The sequence below is a fragment of the Bubalus kerabau genome, chromosome 8 (assembly GCF_029407905.1).
Source record: "Bubalus kerabau isolate K-KA32 ecotype Philippines breed swamp buffalo chromosome 8, PCC_UOA_SB_1v2, whole genome shotgun sequence".
Taxonomy (NCBI): Eukaryota; Metazoa; Chordata; class Mammalia; order Artiodactyla; family Bovidae; genus Bubalus; species Bubalus kerabau.
This window is the reverse complement of record NC_073631.1, coordinates 11,462,837-11,481,321: the sequence shown is the minus strand read 5'-3', so window position 1 is coordinate 11,481,321 and position 18,485 is coordinate 11,462,837. Positions and strand designations below refer to the sequence as shown.

At 41.7% G+C, this 18,485-nt stretch overlaps 1 protein-coding gene, 1 long non-coding RNA gene and 1 other non-coding gene across 6 annotated transcripts in view; 2 read left to right on the top strand and 1 right to left on the bottom strand.

Annotated features, from left to right (window-relative positions):
• The window catches only part of CDK14 (cyclin dependent kinase 14), a 666,835-nt gene that overhangs the window by 58,459 nt on the left and 589,891 nt on the right, over nt 1-18,485 (bottom strand). The window lies entirely within an intron of this gene.
• LOC129658850 (uncharacterized) lies at nt 1,068-7,195 on the top strand. The gene is made up of 3 exons (XR_008717534.1): nt 1,068-1,134; nt 5,759-6,076; nt 6,428-7,195. It is a non-coding gene; the product is annotated as an uncharacterized LOC129658850 (long non-coding RNA).
• TRNAY-AUA (transfer RNA tyrosine (anticodon AUA)) lies at nt 3,984-4,056 on the top strand. Its single transcript has one exon. It is a non-coding gene; the product is annotated as a tRNA-Tyr (tRNA).

The window sequence follows — 18,485 nt, the reverse complement described above, 5'->3', positions numbered from 1 at the left end:
GTACTGGGACCATAAAGGATTTATTTTCATGCTTTCCCCCAAATTTTTAATGAATATATGATACTTCATTATCAGAGCTCCCTCTTGTGATAAATGTTATTTTAAAAATAATATTCAAATCCCACTATTTCTGTAGTATCATTTCCCAGGAGAAGACAATACTTACTGTCTGTTAAGCTTTGGTTGACTTTCTCTACCTACAATTAAAGCCCCTGGGTCTAGGCTTCTTTGATTCTCTAGTCCCAACCTCTGTGTCTTTCCAGGAAACCTCAGCCAAATTGATCCCTTCGGTATGCTGTCTTACCATCAGCTACCAGCTCCGTGGTGGGTCATGGTCCAGCCAGAGCCCTGCTCCATCACTCACACCTCACTGACACATATGCATCAGTTCCTCCATTGGATTCTTAGAGTATAACTTGGATTTGTCCAGAATCATTTGGTACTTCTTTGTAGTTTTACCATGTGTGGAAAATGACTCTCAACCCATGGACCATATAGTTATTATAAAAAGTCATCATTATCATATACAAGCCAGGCCAGTGCCACTAATAACGTCTCCCACATTTAGGTGCTGAAGCTTTGTTATTTACACGCTGGTCTTAATTGCTATTTGCTGTCTCCTCTACCACATTGTTCACACTTGAGTGACAGCATTTCCCACCTTGATCAATCTGGTGTAATTACAAGTATGCTTCTTCTGCTCTTTTGCCAGTTCCTTGAGTTCATTAATAATATCTACTTAAGCTTTATAGCTGTGGCACATAGCACATAGTAGCTACTCAACTAATACTTATTGAATAAATTATAGATTAGAGGAAATGGGGGAATCTGTACTTAAAGTTAAGTTGCTTGAGGAAAATCCTGGAAGCAACTTTCACATGACTGATGACCAGAACATAACACCAAACACTAAACACCAGAAATGTTGAAAATCTCCATATGTGATACTGTTAAAGCTGAGAATATGACCTATGCCCACTTAGCTTTGCCAGATAACTAAGAGATGCATAAAAGCTAACTGGAACATGTAAGTCTTTTTTATTAAATTTATTTATCTTTAATTGACGGATAATTACAAGATTTTGTTGGTTTCCACCATACATCAACATGGATCAGCCATAAGTATTGGAACATGTAAGTCGGGAGTTGGTGATGGACAGGGAGGCCTGGCGTGCTGTGATTCATGGGGTCGCAAAGAGTCGGACACGACTGAGCGACTGAACTGAACTGAACTGAAGTCTTACCCATCATATTAATTTCTTACATGGCAAGATGGTTCCCACCTAGAGATTTAGTGATAAAATGGATCAGGGGAGAAGGAAGAGGAAAAAAGAAATTTTACCGGTTGTGAAAATTCCCAAATGGGTAACTCTAGTTGTTACTTTCCCCTGACTATATCCTAAATTACCCTTAAGTTGCTGTGTATCTATGGAAACCAAAAGATCACACCACGATTGACAAGACAGAATGCTGTATGAATAAGAGGTCTAGATGGGAGCTATAATTTTCCTGTGGGGCTTTATAACCACACGAGGAAAGTCTGACTGGTGAATATAGCCAATCAAGCCACTGGTTGCGTTTAAGAACATGGTAATCCTAAATACACAGGCTTGGTTTTATATAATGCATGGGTATAACTCCAACTGAGTCTGCATACTGCAAGGATTTTTCCACCTCGCGTTGGCCCTAATTTCCATTTCTTTAGACTACTTCACTTCTCTCTTTGAGCTCTATGGGTCCTAACATTACGTTGTAAGTGGGAAAAATTGAGTCTCTGCTTTCCATCTTAGCTATGACCACGAGGCCATGAAATGTAGATATTTAGCTACCAGTGGATTCCGTTATCCAGCTAGGTGTGAACCTGGACCAGAGGGAGAATACACAGAGAAAGAGAAGGAAAGCATTCCTCCTCTTCATCTACGGAATAAGGAACAAATGTACCCTTCTGGAACCAAATGAGGAACTCCAAGAGAGAAGTCATTCCAAACCAGTTTTTATTTAGACTGTGGCAAAAGTATGGCAAACATGATTTAAAATAGAACTCCTAAGAGTTCAACCAGAGAAATAAAAATGGCATAGTTTAAAATGAACCCCCATCAGGAACCTCCCTGGTGGTCCAGTGCTTAATAAGAGTACGAGCTTCCAATGAAGGGGGTTCAATCCCTGGTGGGGGAATTAAGATCCCACATGCCTCTAAGCATGGCCAAAATATTTAAAAAGTAAAGAAAAGACGAACCCATCATAACTCTAGAAGGAAGCTCAGGTCCAATCCCGCACTTTACAGGCAAATCACATTCCCTCAGGCTTTTCTCAGGTGAAGTTATGTTCTGCAGAAATGAGGACATGATGACACCCAGAGTTATCTGGATCTGAATAACAATGGGCCACTATGAGTAGGGTAATTCTGTACTGAGGACATGATGTGCACCGAATGGACCCTGGGATGAGGATGCTCCTCCTGGACCTGTAACTATGGTAACAAATGAGACTCACTTTGGAACTGGGAATTTGAGTTCTGTCCCAAATTATGAGACAGCCTGAAGATCAGAGTGTGAGCAAGATGGGAGTGAGAATACCAGCGGAACAGAAGAGCAGAAGAAATGGAGCAGTCTCCACAAGGGAACTCCAGTCTTCAGAACAAGCTATGTTTCCTGGGATATATGATCCTTGGGACATGGCAGGCATTAAATAAGGAACATTAATAATGGTATCTGAGGACAGTGATTGCAGCCATGAAATTAAAAGATGCTTGCTCCCTTGAAAAGAATGCTAAAAATGCTAATGCTAAAACTTAGAAATCATATTAAAAAGCAGAGGTATCACTTAGTCAACAAAGGTCCATCTAGTCAAAGCTATGGTTTTTCCAGCAGTCATGTACAGATATGAGTTGACCCGTAGAGAAGGCTGAGCAGCAAAGAATTGATGCTTTTGAACTGTGGTCTTGGAGAAGACTCCTGAGAGTCCCCTGGACAGCAAGGAGATCAAAACAGTCAGTCTTAAAGGAAATCAACCCTGAATGTTCATTGGAAGGACTGATGCTGAAGCTGAAGCTCCAATATCTTGGCTACCTGATGTGAAGAGCCAACTCATTAGAAAAGACCCTGATGCTGGGAAAGACTGAAGGCAGGCGAAGGGGATGACAGAGGATGAGATGGTTGGATGGATTCACTGACTCAAAGGACATGAGTTTGAGCAAACTCTGGGAGGTGGTAAAGGACAGAGAAGCCGGGTGTGCTGCAGTCCATAGGGCTGCAAAGAGTTGGTCATGACTTAGCAACTGAACAACAAAAATAATGATATTGGTGTCCTTTCTCCATATCAACAAAATTAAAAAATACTTTAATCATTAATGAGGCAAAAACAAAATCAGGAAATAAGAATCTTATATGTGTAATAGTAAAACCTAATTTGGATCGATGGCCGGAAAGACATGTCTGAATCAAAATCTAAGGTCTAACACTGTTTAAAGAGATGCAATCATATTATCTCTAAGGATGCACAGAAACTAGAGGAGGGCTAAATCTGCCAAGGAGAGGTCCTTCCTGGGCTCACCTGGTATAAGCACATTAACAGTAACTTCAATGTGCTTGAAAATAATTTTCTTAATAGGGTAAACACTGTCCTTTGCATTCTTTTCAGAAAATTTACTGCCTTAGCAAACTAGTTTTCATAGACACTGCCTTACCAAAAATTATTATGCATTATGAAAAAAGGAAAGTGCGAGTGTTGGTCGCTCCGTCGTGTCTGACTCTTTGCAACCCCTCCTGGACTGTAGCCCACCATGCTTCTCTGTCCATGGAATTTTCCAGGCAAGAATACTGGAGTGGGTTGCCATTCCCTTTTCCAGAGGATCTTCCCAACCCAGGGATCAAATCGGGGTCTCCTGAATTGCAGGCAGATTCTCTACCATCTGAGCCACCAGGGAAGCCCATTATGTATTATACCAAAGCTTAAATGTTTAAAAAGTTGTATAAATTTAGGAGTCCCAGGTGGCTCAGATGGTAAAAGCATCTGGCTATAATGCAGGAGACCCAGGTTCAATCCCTGGGTTGGGAAGATCCCCTGGAGAAGGAAATGGCAACCCACTCCAGTACTCTGGCCTGGAAAATCCCATGGACAGAGGAGCCTGGTAGGCTGCAGTCCATGGGGTCGTTAAGAGTCGGACACAACTGAGAGACTTCACTTCACTTCATATATGTATGTGTGGTGTATGTACACACACACACACACACACACACACAACCAAGACAATAGGTCTTTCTAGTTATTTTAGGCCAACGTGTAAAAAAATACCCACCAATTGTCTGAAAAATAATATAAATATATTACACTATTTTGCTACAGAGCAGTAAAAGTAAATTGGATGGACTGACAAGATTTCATGTAACTGCTACTGCTGCTAAGTGGTTTCAGTCGTGTCCGTTTCTGTGTGACCCCATGGACAGCACCCCACCAGGCTCCTGTGTCCATGGGAGTCTCCAGGCTCCCATGGACAGAGTGGGGTGCCATTTCCTTCTCCAATTTCACTTAAAGAGATAATTAATTAGCTGACAATATATTTTCATCTAAAAGGAGACTGGAAAAGGGAAATATAGTTTTAAAAATGATTTAAACACAAACTGTCCCCTCATAAAAATCATCAGTCAGGAGGCCTTACTTCCCTGGCATTAGAAGGGTTAAGCGCTCTACTAAATGCCTCTCCCACTTCCTCCCAACCAGAGGATGCTGTAATTTTTAGGATTTATGAATTGGCCGGGCTAGTCAGCATCTTGAACACGACAGACTCTGTCTAGATCTATCTCTTACCTGCTGGGAAGAGACAATTCCCCTCACACTTGGAACCCTGAAGCCCTTTAAGCTGCCCGCTCTGTAGCCACGGCAGCTGGGCCCTACACAATTCTTCATCTCCTACCACTGCGGCCTCACTAAATAAAGACCACGGTGCCTTGTTAGCCAACAGCTGAGCGTGAAATCACTACATTCCAATTCCCCACTCTCCGAGTCAATCAATCTTTTTTTTTTTTTTTTGACATTATAGATCTCGATGCATTGGGTCAATAAAAAGATGGGGAAAATGGAGATGAATAAAATTAATGTTTCAGGGCAACCGGAACACACACAAACGACAAATTTAATTTCATATAGTGAAATTAGCATATTCATATAAGAAGGTTAGAGCTAACAAAATCAAAACACATGCTATTTAAAGTCATCATTGTACTCAGAACTTGTACGGGATATATAATGGGAAAGAGTGTAGCGACAGATACGCGGTCAAGAATAAGCTTTTGGTCAGGTCTAAAATTGTTAATGGATTAGAGTATGCTTGACAAGACACTGAGGCTGTAACATATGTTCTTCCTAAGGGGTATTAACATTTTATGCATTAGCTACATGCTAAGTGAGAGGGAGCAAGGAGAGTCTGAACCACTAACTATGAGAACATGACCACCAAGAACTATGAGAACATCACGTGCAACCAGCAGGCCTTCTCCTCACTTGGAATCCTGTGTGGGCAGGCGCCTGGGGATGGGGGGTGCAGGGAAGCTTGGCACAGGGGAGGACAGCCAAAAAGGGAAGGACACAAAGAAATAGGCTGTATCGTGTGTTGAACGTGGTGCTTTTTTCTTGAAGAAGCTCCCAATGCGAAGGGCATGTGCAGAAAAGGCCTTCAGAACAGGGAAGGAATGTTTTGGAATAAACCCTTCATCCCCCTTAAATAATATCTCATAACTTATGTCTACTTCTCTATTGGCAGGGCTACTTATACTCAGTATCCTCTAATCGTCCTTTCACGTGTATTCACATCATGATTCTTTTTCAAGACTGCAAAATTGGGACTTCCCTGTGGTCTAGTGGATAAGACTCTGCCTGCCAGGGCAGGGGACACGGGTTCAATCCCTGGTCCGGGAAGCTTCAGATGCCTCGGGGCAACTAAGCCCGTGCATCACAGCTACTGAGCCCGCCCGGCTAGAGCCTGCACTCCCTAACAAGAAAAGCTGCTGCAGTGAGAAGCCCTCGGACTGGGACGAGAGCAGCCCCTGTTCACTGCCACACAGAAAGCCTGCCTGCAGCAGTAAGGACCCAGTGCAGCCCAAACTAGGAGAAAAACAAATAAAATTAAAACAGTGCAAAATTGTTGTATGGTGAAAGTCTGAGCATCGAACAAATATTACTACTAAAAATGAGCTGGGACTATTGGTTCATCCAGAGCACTTGAAAATCATTAGGCCATTAATCTAGGGCACAGTCTCCCTATATATATATATATATAGTGTGTTATGTCTTTATATAAAATCTCAACAACTTTTGTTGTTAGTTTGCAGACTCCTTATAGACAGCAGCTATATCCTGTCTCCTGTAATGCCTGGCCAACAGCAAGGACTGAATAAGCATTTGTTGACTTGGATGTACTACTTTTAAACAGGAATGAAAAGACCCTGATGCTGGCAAAGACTGAAAGCAAGAGGAGAAGTGGGCAACAGAGGCCAAGATGGTTGGATGCCATCACTGACTCAAGGGACATGAGTTTGCACAAACTCTGAGAGATGGTGAAGGAGAGGGAAGCCTGACGTGCTGCAGTCCACAGGGTCACGGAGAGTCAGACTCGACCTAGTGACTAAACAATGACGACACCAGAAACCGTGTTCACACCCCCCTCCTCATGCTCCTCTGGGACTCCTGGGCGTCCCTGACCACACTCCTCATGACTCTGGGCAGACTCATGACTGCCATCTGTCTTCCCCGAAAGACTGCAGTATCCCAAAAGATGGGCACTAAGGCCAACTTGATTTTGTAGTCTAAACATCCAGAAAAGGACTGGACTCACAGGGGGCACTCCACTTTCTACCTAAGGGACTAATTATTACCTCACAAACTTCACATTTAACCAAAGATGCTGCCATCCCATCTTATTAAAGGGACTGGAAATGCAGAATTCCTGTATGAGTAAAATGTAATTATGTGCATATCATTATCTGATTTGCAAATTCTCTTTTAAAATGAATTATTTTGTATCATTCACATGTTATTTAGAATCTGGTTATGAGTTATATATGTACGTATGTATATATATATAGACAGACTGATACACAAAAAGATAAAGAAACAAAATTTTAACTGCTCCCTTTTTACTTCTTGATTGATTTCCTTATGGTGATTTTACCATTAAACATGATCATTTTAAGGTTAAATATAATTAGAAGTGTAGATTAGAAGAATAAAGAATTATATTAAGTATTATCATACGAAATGGAGAAGGCAATGGCAACCCACTCCAGTACTCTTGTCTGGAGAGTCCCATGGGCGGAGGAGCCTGGTGGGCTACAGTCCATGGGGTCGTTAAGAGTCGGACACGACTGAGAGACTTTACTTTCACTTTTCACTTTCGTGCATTGGAGAAGGAAATGGCAACCCATTCCAGTCTTCTTGCCTGGAGAATCCAGGGACAGGGGAGCCTGGTGGGCTGCCATCTATGGGGTTGCACAGAGTTGGATACAACTGAAGCGACTTAGCAGCAGCAGCATTATCATAGCAAAAGAGAAATAATTTCAGAGTTGGTTGTTTTCCTGGATTGTTTATCCATTATCCAGATTTTTAAGGGGGAAAAAAAAATGAGTTCAGTTTGGATCCTGAAACTCAAAGCTTCACTTCATATTTGGCAAGTCAGTAACATCTATGATAAAGTATAAGATATTTATCATATGTGCAAACATAATCTGTTAGGGGAAAGGCAACATGTTTTATACAGAGAGAGGGCATGTCTTTCCAATCATTCTGAGTTATTTGAGAGGGTAAATAATTTGAGAGAGCACATAATTTATTTAAACTTTCAAAATCCTTTGACAAGGTTCCACATCAAAGACAGTTTATAAAAGCGGAGTTAACATGGGATTGGGGAAAGTGTTTTCTCATGGAGAGAGGACTTGATTAAAGATGGGAAATGATGAGTAGAACCAACATTTTCCATCACAGAAGTATTAAAAGTAACTAGTAGCCAGCATCAGCTGTATTTTCTTTTTAATATTAAAAATTATGTTGGCATGAGAGATAGCGAGCACACTTTAAAAAAAAAAAAGAAAATGCTTTATCTGCAGAATCCATTTACCTCTTGCAGGTGAAAGAATGCCTAAAGTCATGGAAAGATCTGCGTGCATGATACAGCCAGAGAGAGACAGAGAGATTTAGGTGTTGATGGAGGTAGGGCAGTTAGGGGACCAGAAAAATGAGAAGTAAAGGATGCTCTTTATACCAGACTGCCTTATCAGCAGTTACCCAATATGTGCAGGTTTGATTACTATGTCTTGAAAGGTACTTGATTAGGCAAGTCCAGTGAAACTGGGAAAATAAAATGTCTTAGGTACTGTTTTAGAGAGTGGAAGGAAAAAAACCTCAACACTTGTGTGAGTGTGTGTGTGTATGTGAAGAGATCAAAGAAAAACAGAGACTGAAGAAACACAATAGGAAAATGGAGGCTGTTGGTTTGTTCAGCTTAGAAAAACCAGAAGTTGAGAGAGGCAACTGGAAAAGTTTATAAAATCACAAAGGACACACGTGCGGGTGTCTATTATACTCACTGTCTGAACAGTAAAGCCAGGTAAACCCCTTTGAAGTTTAAAAGGCTCTTTCAGGACACCTGATAGGAAGGGCTTAGATTCACCCAACAGGTGGCTCTTCAAGAGAAAGCGTCTAGTGAAAAACTGAAATGGGCTTAAGGCGTTTGGGACATCCAGGGAGCCCAGATTCTTAACAGGTTAATAAAGGCAACCAGGAGCTTTCTGTTGTCCCCCTACGTTTTAAACTTCCCCTCCCCTACACCCCTCACAGACAGGGGCTGAAAAGCAGCCAGCCTGGTGAGCCACAGCTTCATTTCCCCTCTACTGATGCAGAAAATGAAGCATGAATTACGATGCTTGCATTAGTTATCACTGCTGTCAACGTTAGTCCCTAATGACCCAGTTTGGGAGGAGGGGAAGAGGGGTAGAAGGGAGAAGGTACCCGCCAAACAGCAGTGCTATCTCAAGATGTAAACGATCTTTTTCGAGGTAAAAAAAAAAAAAATTTGGCCGACTTTAAAGACTGACTTTCTTATGTGCAGTGCAGCAAAGAACAGCTTGTAGGCTGCAGATCAATAAATTCCAGTTAACTTTCAAGTCATGTTGGCATGCAGCCCTGGCTGGTTTATTAATTTACATTTCAGCCCTCTAAAAAGGTATGTATAAAGAAATAAGGCACTGTATGGATTGCAGTGAGATTGCTCAATCAGAACAGGTTTTCACATTTATTGGTTATCAACATCAGCGGGAAATCTTACAACACTGAAGAGAACAGGTCACCTCTCCTTCTGTCCCACCCAGTTAGTGTTTTTCTTAGGACTCATTCCTTTTTGTTTTTAAGAGTACTTGACATCTTTTTTTATTTTATTTTTTTAAGATTTTGATGTGGACCCTTTTTAAAGTCTTCATTGAATTTGTTACAGCATTGCTTCTGTTTCTACTGTTTCAGTGTTTTGGCCTCAAGGCATGTGGGATCTGAGCTCCCAGACCAGGGATCGAACCCACACCTCCTGCATTGGAAGCTGAAGTCTTCATTGCTGACCGCAGGGAAGTCCCGGCAGTGCTTGCTCTCTATCTGGGCAGCAAAAACCTATGGCTTTCCCCAGGCAAGTTTCAGCAACTAGTTAAGGATAAAAAGAGTGTGAATGACAAGACAGTAACACTATCTCAATGTTCACATTTCCATGTAGAAAAGCTTGTCTGCAGGGTTGCTCGGCTTGTGGAATCTCTGCTCCCAGACCAGGGATCAATCCCAGATTCCCTGGGGTGGAAGCATAGAGGCCTAATCACTGGACCACCAGGGAATTCCTTTCTCTTTTCCTGCCCCCTGGTCTACAACACCTATCTAACTCTAAGAACATAACCTAAAAGTCTGAGAGTAGAAATGAAAAGCTAGAAATAGCTTATGTTCTCTTCTTTCGATCATCTTCCGGTTCTTCTTTTCTCATCTTTGATCCTTCACTGGGCTTGCTTTCAATATACATTTTTAAAAACCCTCTAATATCTGTCAGTGGATTTTTCCTTTTGTGGCCTTGCTCTAGGTATCGACACATTCTGGAATTCCCGCTCCAAAATAGTTACCATTTTAAGAAGCACAAACTCATTTTACTATTAGACCATGCTGAAAATTACTCTGAAAGGACAGCTGCAGTTCAAACAAAGCATCCTCTAAATGACTTCTGGATTATCTGTGTCCCCTCTCCCTTGCATTGACATAAATACGGGAGGGCTGCCTGAATCTATGAAAACTAGTCAGAGATGAAAGCTGCAGTTGAATTCTATGTACCTAATGCATTTTTGGTGGAGAAGGCAATGGCACCCCACTCCAGTACTCTTGCCTGGAAAATCCCATGGACAGAGGAGCCTGGTAGGCTGCAGTCCATGGGGTCACGAAAAGTCGGACACAACTGAGTGACTTCACTTTCACTTTTCACTTTTGTGCACTGGAGAAGGAAATGGCAACCCACTCCAGTGTTCTTGCCTGGAGAATCCTAGGGACAGGGGAGCCTGGTGGGCTGCTGTCTATGGGGTCACACAGAGTTGGACACAACTGAAGCGACTTAGCAGCAGCAGCAATGCATTTTTGGACTTCCCAAGTGGCGATAGTGGTAAAGAACCTGCCTGCCAGTGCAGGAGATGCGCAAGATGCCCTGGAGGAGGACATGGCAACCCACTCCAGTACTCTTGCCTGGAGATTCCCACAGACAGAGAAGTCTGGTGGACTACAGTCCATCCACGGGGTTGCAAAGAGTCGGACATGGCTGAAGCAACTTAGCATGCATACACTGTGTTTTTAATTCTGAAATATTCATGAAAGAATAATACCATCTAAATATGGCCCATAATGATAGCATCTTGTGTATATTTTTAGAAACAAGTGCTTATGTGGAAATCTCAGATATTTTCAGACCAATTGTATGTTCATGAAGTTTATATAGAATATTATCATTTTATTAATAATTGTGATATGTATTTAAGAGCCAGCTGAAACAATATGAAACTTACGCCACATTTTCATGTTGAGAATTTCAGATTAAAGACAGATTCACACTTTTTATTTCTGACTGCATTCAGTTTTAATCATGGTTCCTGGAGTTTCTCATGAAGAGTGAAATTGTATTTAAATAGGGCCTTTAGGGTGTTCAAGTTACAGATTAATTAACTCAATTTGGACAAGGGGCTGGGGGGCAGTGCAGTTCTCGCAGCTCTAATTTTATATCCAGAGGTAGTCAAAGTTCCTCTAGACATCAGCAACTAAATAATTGCATAGGCTTGGACTGACTGTGATTGAAACATCTAAAATAAAGCAGGCTTGTCAGAAATCAGAAGACCAATGGTGAGTGCAGTGGGATGACACGGGACTCATTTCCATTTCCAGCACATTGTTGCCTAGGGCTATGAATGCAGCTCCCTCTCAGCTGTGGGATGTTGGGCTTCAAGTTTTATTTATTTTTTATTGGAGTATAATTGCTTTACAATGTTGGGTTACTTTCTGCTGTACAAAGAAGCGAGTCAGCTGTATGTATACATGTATCCCCTCCCTTGTGGCCCTCCCTCCCCACTCTTCTCCATCCCACCCCTCTAGGTCATCACAGAGCACAGAGCTGAGCTTCCTGTGGTCCAAAGCAGCTTCCCACTAGGCTTCAAGCTCTAGCCCAGATGCTATCTTCTCCATGAAGCATCCCCTGACTCAGTGAGGTCTGCCCCTCCTCTTTTGATTGCATTTTTTTTTAGGCCTGTATAATAGTATTCACGCTTTACCTTGAGTTAATCCTCTGTATCTCATGCCATTTACTGCCTTGTAAACTGCTTGACAATGGTGACCATTGTAATGGACTGAACGTGCCCCCCCAGATTCATGTTGAAGCCCTCATTCCCAATGCGGGGCCTTTGGTAGATCAATTAGGTTTAGATGAATTCATGAGGGTGGGATCCCCATAATAGGATTCGTGTTTTTTCTTTTAATTTTATATACTTATTTTTTTAATGTTCAGCTCTGCTGGGTCTTTGTTGTGATGTGTGGGCTTGCTCTAGCTTTGGTGAGTGGGGGCTACTCTTGCTTCGGAGCATGGGCTCAGTAGTTGTGGGACATGGGCTCAGTTGCCTCGTGGTATCTTCTTGGACCAGGGATGGAACCCGTGCCCCCTGCATTGCAGGGTGGATTCTTAACCACAGGAGAACCAGTGAAGCCCCAGAATTAGTGTTCTTATACGAAGGGTCAGATATCCACTCCCCCACCCCCCACCATGCTATGTGACAACGCAGTGAGAAGGTGGCTGTCTGTAAGCCAGGAAGAGAGCCCTCGTCAGGAGTCAAGCCAGTCATTGAAAGCCCCGAGTCATGGTATTTTGTTACAGGAGCCTGAGCTGACTAGCACCACCGTGTCCTGGTCTCTCTCCCAAAGCCATCTATGGGATTTGTTGGCATAAATGTATGCCAGCTCTCTTCTGGTTCTCATTCATCTGGGCCCTTTACTTCCACGAATATCTTTCTTCCCTACAAACTTGCTAAACTCTTTTCATTTTGCTCCTGGTTCCCTGGAAACTATACGCAAACATAAACACATATAACAGTAAACCTGATTAATTGTTAAATAGTTAGAAAAGATTCTAAGGGCCAAGAGACTACTGAGTGAAATGCACTAGTTACTTATACAAAGAAGTATGTTCTTGCCAATTCTTCTTGCAACAAAGGCTCCTTTGGGCTATTTTCACATTTGTCATTTAGGACAGAGATATAGTTATAAGAAATATTTCATTTTTCTTTTCCCTCTACTGTAAGATAAACAACAGAAAAAAGATGAAGGTAAATAGCAACTGCTTCTCACCCTCCCTGGCAGGACACCTGTGAGAGCCAGGGACTGTAGCAAAGTTCAGAACACAGCCTTTCCTAAAAGGGCAGCCTCTACTCAACCCTTGCCCGACACTGTGGTTAGAGAATGCCCAGAATGGCTCATTCACCCTTTTATTTATGTTTTTAGTGAGTTGTAGTAAAAGGAAGATTTTTATGTAAGATCTCTTGTTGTTGTTCAGTCATTAAAAAATTCTCTGTTGTTGTTCAGTCGTTAAAAAATGTCTGACTCTTGGCGACCCCATGGACTGTAACCCACCAGGTTCCTCTGTCCATGGGATTCTCCAGGCAAGAAAATTGGAGAGGGTTGTCATTTCCTTCTCCAGGGGGTCTTCCCGACCCAGGGATTGAACCCGAGTTTCCTGTTTCTCCTGCACTGGCATGTGGGTTGTTTACAAGCAGGGAAGTCCAACCACATGACTATGCTGCATTAATAAGTATGCATTGCAGGCAGATTCTTTACTGTCTGAGCCACCAGGGAAGCCCCTTTCACTTGGAATGGTTTTCAACAACCCCTATTGGGGCCACGAAACAAACAAATTTTCTTCCAGACTGCCCCCACTCATATTGCACATCCCCTGGATGTAACACATTCAGTTCTCCTCTTGTGCTTTCTTGTTGACTTTCTAAAGAATATCTTGAATATCTCTTCTCAATTTCCCCAAATCCCTCTTTTTCATTCTCTTTAAAACTCATGCCAAACCAAGTCCCAATATGCCCTTCCTCTGCTCATGATTATGTATGATCTGTACCAAGAAATGTGCTGCACTGTAAGAATTCTAGCTTTTCTTCATGTTAGGTAAAAGCTTCCCAGGTTTCTCAGTGGTAGAGAATTCACCTGCCCATACAAGAAACACAGGTTCAATCCCTGGGTCAGGAAGATCCCCTGGAGAAGGAAATGGAAACCCACTCCAGTATTATTGCCTGGAAAATCCCAAGGATAGAAGAGCCTGGATGGCCACAGTCCATGGGATTGCAAAAGAGTCTGACATGACTTCAAGACTAAACAACAGCAGCAAATGGAAAGACAAATGAAAAATGATTATCAGAAAGAATTCAAGTCAATATGTCTTTTGTATCACAGTCTTCATGAAATTTGGGATTCATAACAGTTACTGAGTGCCTGTTACGAACCAAGCAAGCCATTATGCTAAATACATTATCATCTCATTTAATTTGTACAACAAGCTGATAACACAGACACTATTTCTAGTCCCGATTTACAGATGGAAAAACTTGGAGGCTTGGGAAGGTTAAGACTTAGCCCGGGTCACGGAACTGTTAAGTAGCGCAGTGTAGTCTCAAAGCCCAGATGGCTGACCCAAGTCAAAGATCTTCATCCCTAGCCTACACAGCTTCTGTGAGTTAAAGAGAGCTGCCTGGACCAAGTGAAGTCCACTGCTAACAGGACATTGTGAATGCAATGAATGACTAACCAAATGTTCACCAACATAAGGTCCCACTCTTGGGTGTGTATGCAAATAGGCAGAACAGGACCTAAAATTAAATAAAAGAGCTCAACATGAGATCAAAGCTCTTAGGACCGTCTGCCCCTCCACAACATCAAGGGCAGAAACAAGGACTAGCTAAACCTATTGCAACTTCCCAAAGGAGGTTCTATAAGATGCCCCTTTAGCTTGTTTTCTTATTTAGTCTTATTTTCTTACTACTTCCTTTTTCTTCTTTCCCTTCTCCAGGGGATCTTCCCAACCCAGGGATTGAACCCAGGTCTCCCGCATTGCAGGCGGATTCTTTACCAGCTGAGCCACAAAGGAAGCCCAAGAATACTGGAGTGGGTAGCCTATCCCTTCTACTCCAGTGTTCTGGCCTAGAGAATTCCATGGACAGTCCCTGGGGTCACAAAGACTTGGACATGACTTAGCAACTTCCACTCTCACACTATTTATTTGTATTAAAGAAGCTGTCTTTCCCCAGGATGCTCACTTCTCTGAGGACCACGTGATGGAGCTGCAACCTCTTTCTCTCTCATGTTGCCATTGCTCTCTTCTGCCTTTCATCCTTCCCTAAAGAACTGGATGGGGGAAGCGCCGGGAGGAGGACTCGCTGTTTTTCCTTTTTTAAAAATCATAAGGCTGCTTCAAGTCCATTCAGATTTAGTGTTGTCTTGGTTATATGCTAAGTCTCACAGTTTTCTATAGGATTAAGTAGGGAAACTGCATTTCAGTGTTAGAAAGACAGGGGAAAAAAAATACCTCAAGCAAATGAGGGCTGGATGGCTTCTCAAGCCATCCTTCACACAGAACACCAAAATAATTCCTGATCCGCTCCTGATGGTTACTGTACTTAGCTCTAAAAATCCCAAGAAGGGACCTGGGAAATCACTTATGCAAACTTCTGGCTGCTGCATCCTTTGTTTAAAAGATATTTTAGGTGGAAACAGAGTACAAAGCTGATTAAAGTGGAGCTGCTCTGATGGGGAGAGTGAGGGGCTTGGACTCCTTCCCAGTGGGCGCCTCCCTCCCTTGCCTCCCAAGAAAAATCTTGAAGGGGATCTGAGGAGCAGCCACTGGCTTGCAAACTTGTTTTGGGCACAACTCACTGTCAAAACACGTTTGACTAAGTAACTCAGTATAGGAGCAGTTACATACACACAAACACACACTAAGACAAAACTTGGATGAAAAGTCTTTATTCTTACTACATGTGATCATCTTTAACAGTTTTCTTTCTCATCTAGACTATTCCATTTAAGAAACACTATTTCCAGTCCATGAGATTGATATCATTGCCCCTGAGAGTAAGTTGAAGAACACGGCATTCAATGACTTCACCCTCAAAATAAATTCTAAGATGAAGAAACTTTAGCTCACATTTGCATGCCCTTCCTCTCCAAGAAACTGATAAAGACGTGGCAAGTGGGCTTCCATGATGGTCCCGTAGTTAAGAATCTGCCTTGCAATGCAGGGGACTCTGCTTCAATCCCTGGTCAGGGAACTAAGATCCCAAACCCCTCAGGGCAACTAAGCCTGTGGGCCACAACTACTGAGCCTGTGTGCCTGCAGCCTGTGCCCCCAAACGAGAAGCCCTCACCCCACAACTAGAGAAAACTCACATACAGCAGTGAAGATCTGGCGCAGCCAAAAAATAAATTAATAAATAAATAACATTTATAAAAAGAAGTGGTAAGTGGAGGCACTAAAACTTGGATTTCAGGCTGATTCACTTGATCTAAGAAGGACAGATTTCCTTTGCAGGGAATTGGAATGCTGACCAAGAGAGATGTCTTTTTAACTTTTCTTATGACAAACCTTGGGACAAGTCAACTTCATTTCCACTGCATGGCCAGAGAAGCAGGCAAAGTCAGAATCAAGACAACTAAAAGATGGAAAAGGAGAAAGAGTGTGTCTGTACTTGACTCCTTTTATGGACTTCCGGTTTATGCCCAAGGCACAGCTTTCTTTTTGTCCTTGGTTCCATAAACATCCTGTATCCTTGAAATCTCCCATTCTATTAAAAAGAAGAAGAAAGAAAGGACAAGAAGACCTAGCACAGCCTCTTGACTTCTGAGATGGCCCACATTCTGTCTGTGGAGTATGTATCTCTCTAAATAAAGCTACTTCTCTCATTGAAAGAAAGAAAGAAGTCTAGCACAGTCATGATAGTAAGTTTGAAAATAAGTTGTCATTAGTATACATAAAATCTATTTATGCTACAAAAGTATCACCAACATAAAAACAAAAAACCCTTTAAAAGAAGAGTACAGAAAATATTTTTGTTGAATTAAAGAAAGTTAAAGAGAATGCAAATATACATATTTGCAGAAAGAGAACTCCCAGTGTCAATTACTTTTCCACCCTCAGGACTGTCACCATGCCAATCTAGTGGCAGCCACAGGATTTGAAGGCATTATTGAATTTCTTCACTAACTTGAAAGATCAGTCTCAAACACCAACTGTTTAAAGATGTGTCCCTTTCTATGTTTCATTTAAACAAGAGGTTGTAAGAAATACACCTTAAAATGAAAAATCTAGCCATGCCAACCTATAATAAGACTTCAAACATATGTACTTCCACACAAAATCCCAAAATGGGCTTTTATAAGTTTCTTTCTACAAAAATAAATAAGAGAAAGTAATAAAAAAAAGATAAAGCCTTCATACAGAATTGCAGCAATTATATCCCCATAGCTACACTATAACCCAAAACTTTGCAAAGGCTTTGATTATTGAACCATGGCTGAAGTGAATAATTTGCTTTTCACTAAGAAAACAAGCACATTCATTCTCACCACAATGGAGAGAGGCAGTTTTAATTAAACCTTATCAAAAGATGAATAAAGAATAAACTCAATACCCATTCCACAGAACTCTATTTTCATCTGTTTAGTTTAAGCTCGCCATGTTCATACAATAATTATCCACTGTCCAAGGAATGCTGGAGTTGTGTTAATGTTGGTAAAGATTTAATTAGCTCAATTATCTGGAAAGTATTGAATTGAGGCTCAGCACAGTACAAATTTCTTCAGGCTTTATACATACCTCTGATCAAAACACATGAAACTGAAATCTCAGTGAACAAAAGACCCTTACTTTGACAATTCTACTATTGAAACAGTTCCATACTTCATAATTTTATTACTCCAATTAAAAAAAACCCACAATATAAGTCTTTAGAAGTAGAACTCATAAGTGAAGGCTTATCTTGGTACAAGTGTGCGCGTGTGTGTGTGTGTGTGTGCCCATACAGTGCACACACTTAACTTCCTGAATCTGTAAATATGTTCTTAGAAAGTTAATTAAATTTTCCTTTTAGATAAATATTAACACCCAAAATCCAGCCCTTGGAAAAAATTTATCTTTTCAATGGAGCCTACATCCATTACCTTTCTCTCAGAAAATGAGGCATTTAAAAAGCATTGAAGGCGCTGTAACACAGACAACTGTTTCAATCTGTCAGACACCAGGGACAGGCAGTAGGGTTCATTTCAGACAGCAGATCGGCCCCCAGTGGCCTGACCTTCCTGGTGGGAAAGAGAACACAGTGCTGTGCTTGACAAGCTCAGCAACAAAGAGGTATATTCAGGTCCTCCCAACTCAGACACGCTTCTCACAGGGCGAAATGCAAAGCAGGAGGCAGAAAAGCACCACTTCCAGCAAAGCAGAGTTTACTGAGATCAGACACCAGCATCTCAATCATAACAAAAAATTAAAGTGTGTAGTAAAGTGACAAGCATCACTGTATTCACTCATTTATAATAACTTCAGAAAACTCTTATCTGGCCATCACCAGTGTGTTTGCTTCCAACCTCGCCTGTGAACCATGCTCACTGTCTTTTTCACATCCATGGAAATCCCCAAATATGACCTGATAAAGGTTTTCCTAATTATTCTACCAAGGAAGAAGGCAAACATTTTCTCTTAGAAGCTGGCTCATGTTCCTTTCAAAGTAAGCTTTCTCTTTCTACAAGTCCCAGGTTTTGCCTTTATTTTGAAACGCAGATGGACATTTCCTGGTCTTTTAGACTCTTAGACAAGCAGATTTTTCATTGCTCATTTTATTTTGAATTTGTATGGTGTCTTCTATGCAGGTCTCCAAATGAGCCAAAAATCCAGCAAAGGG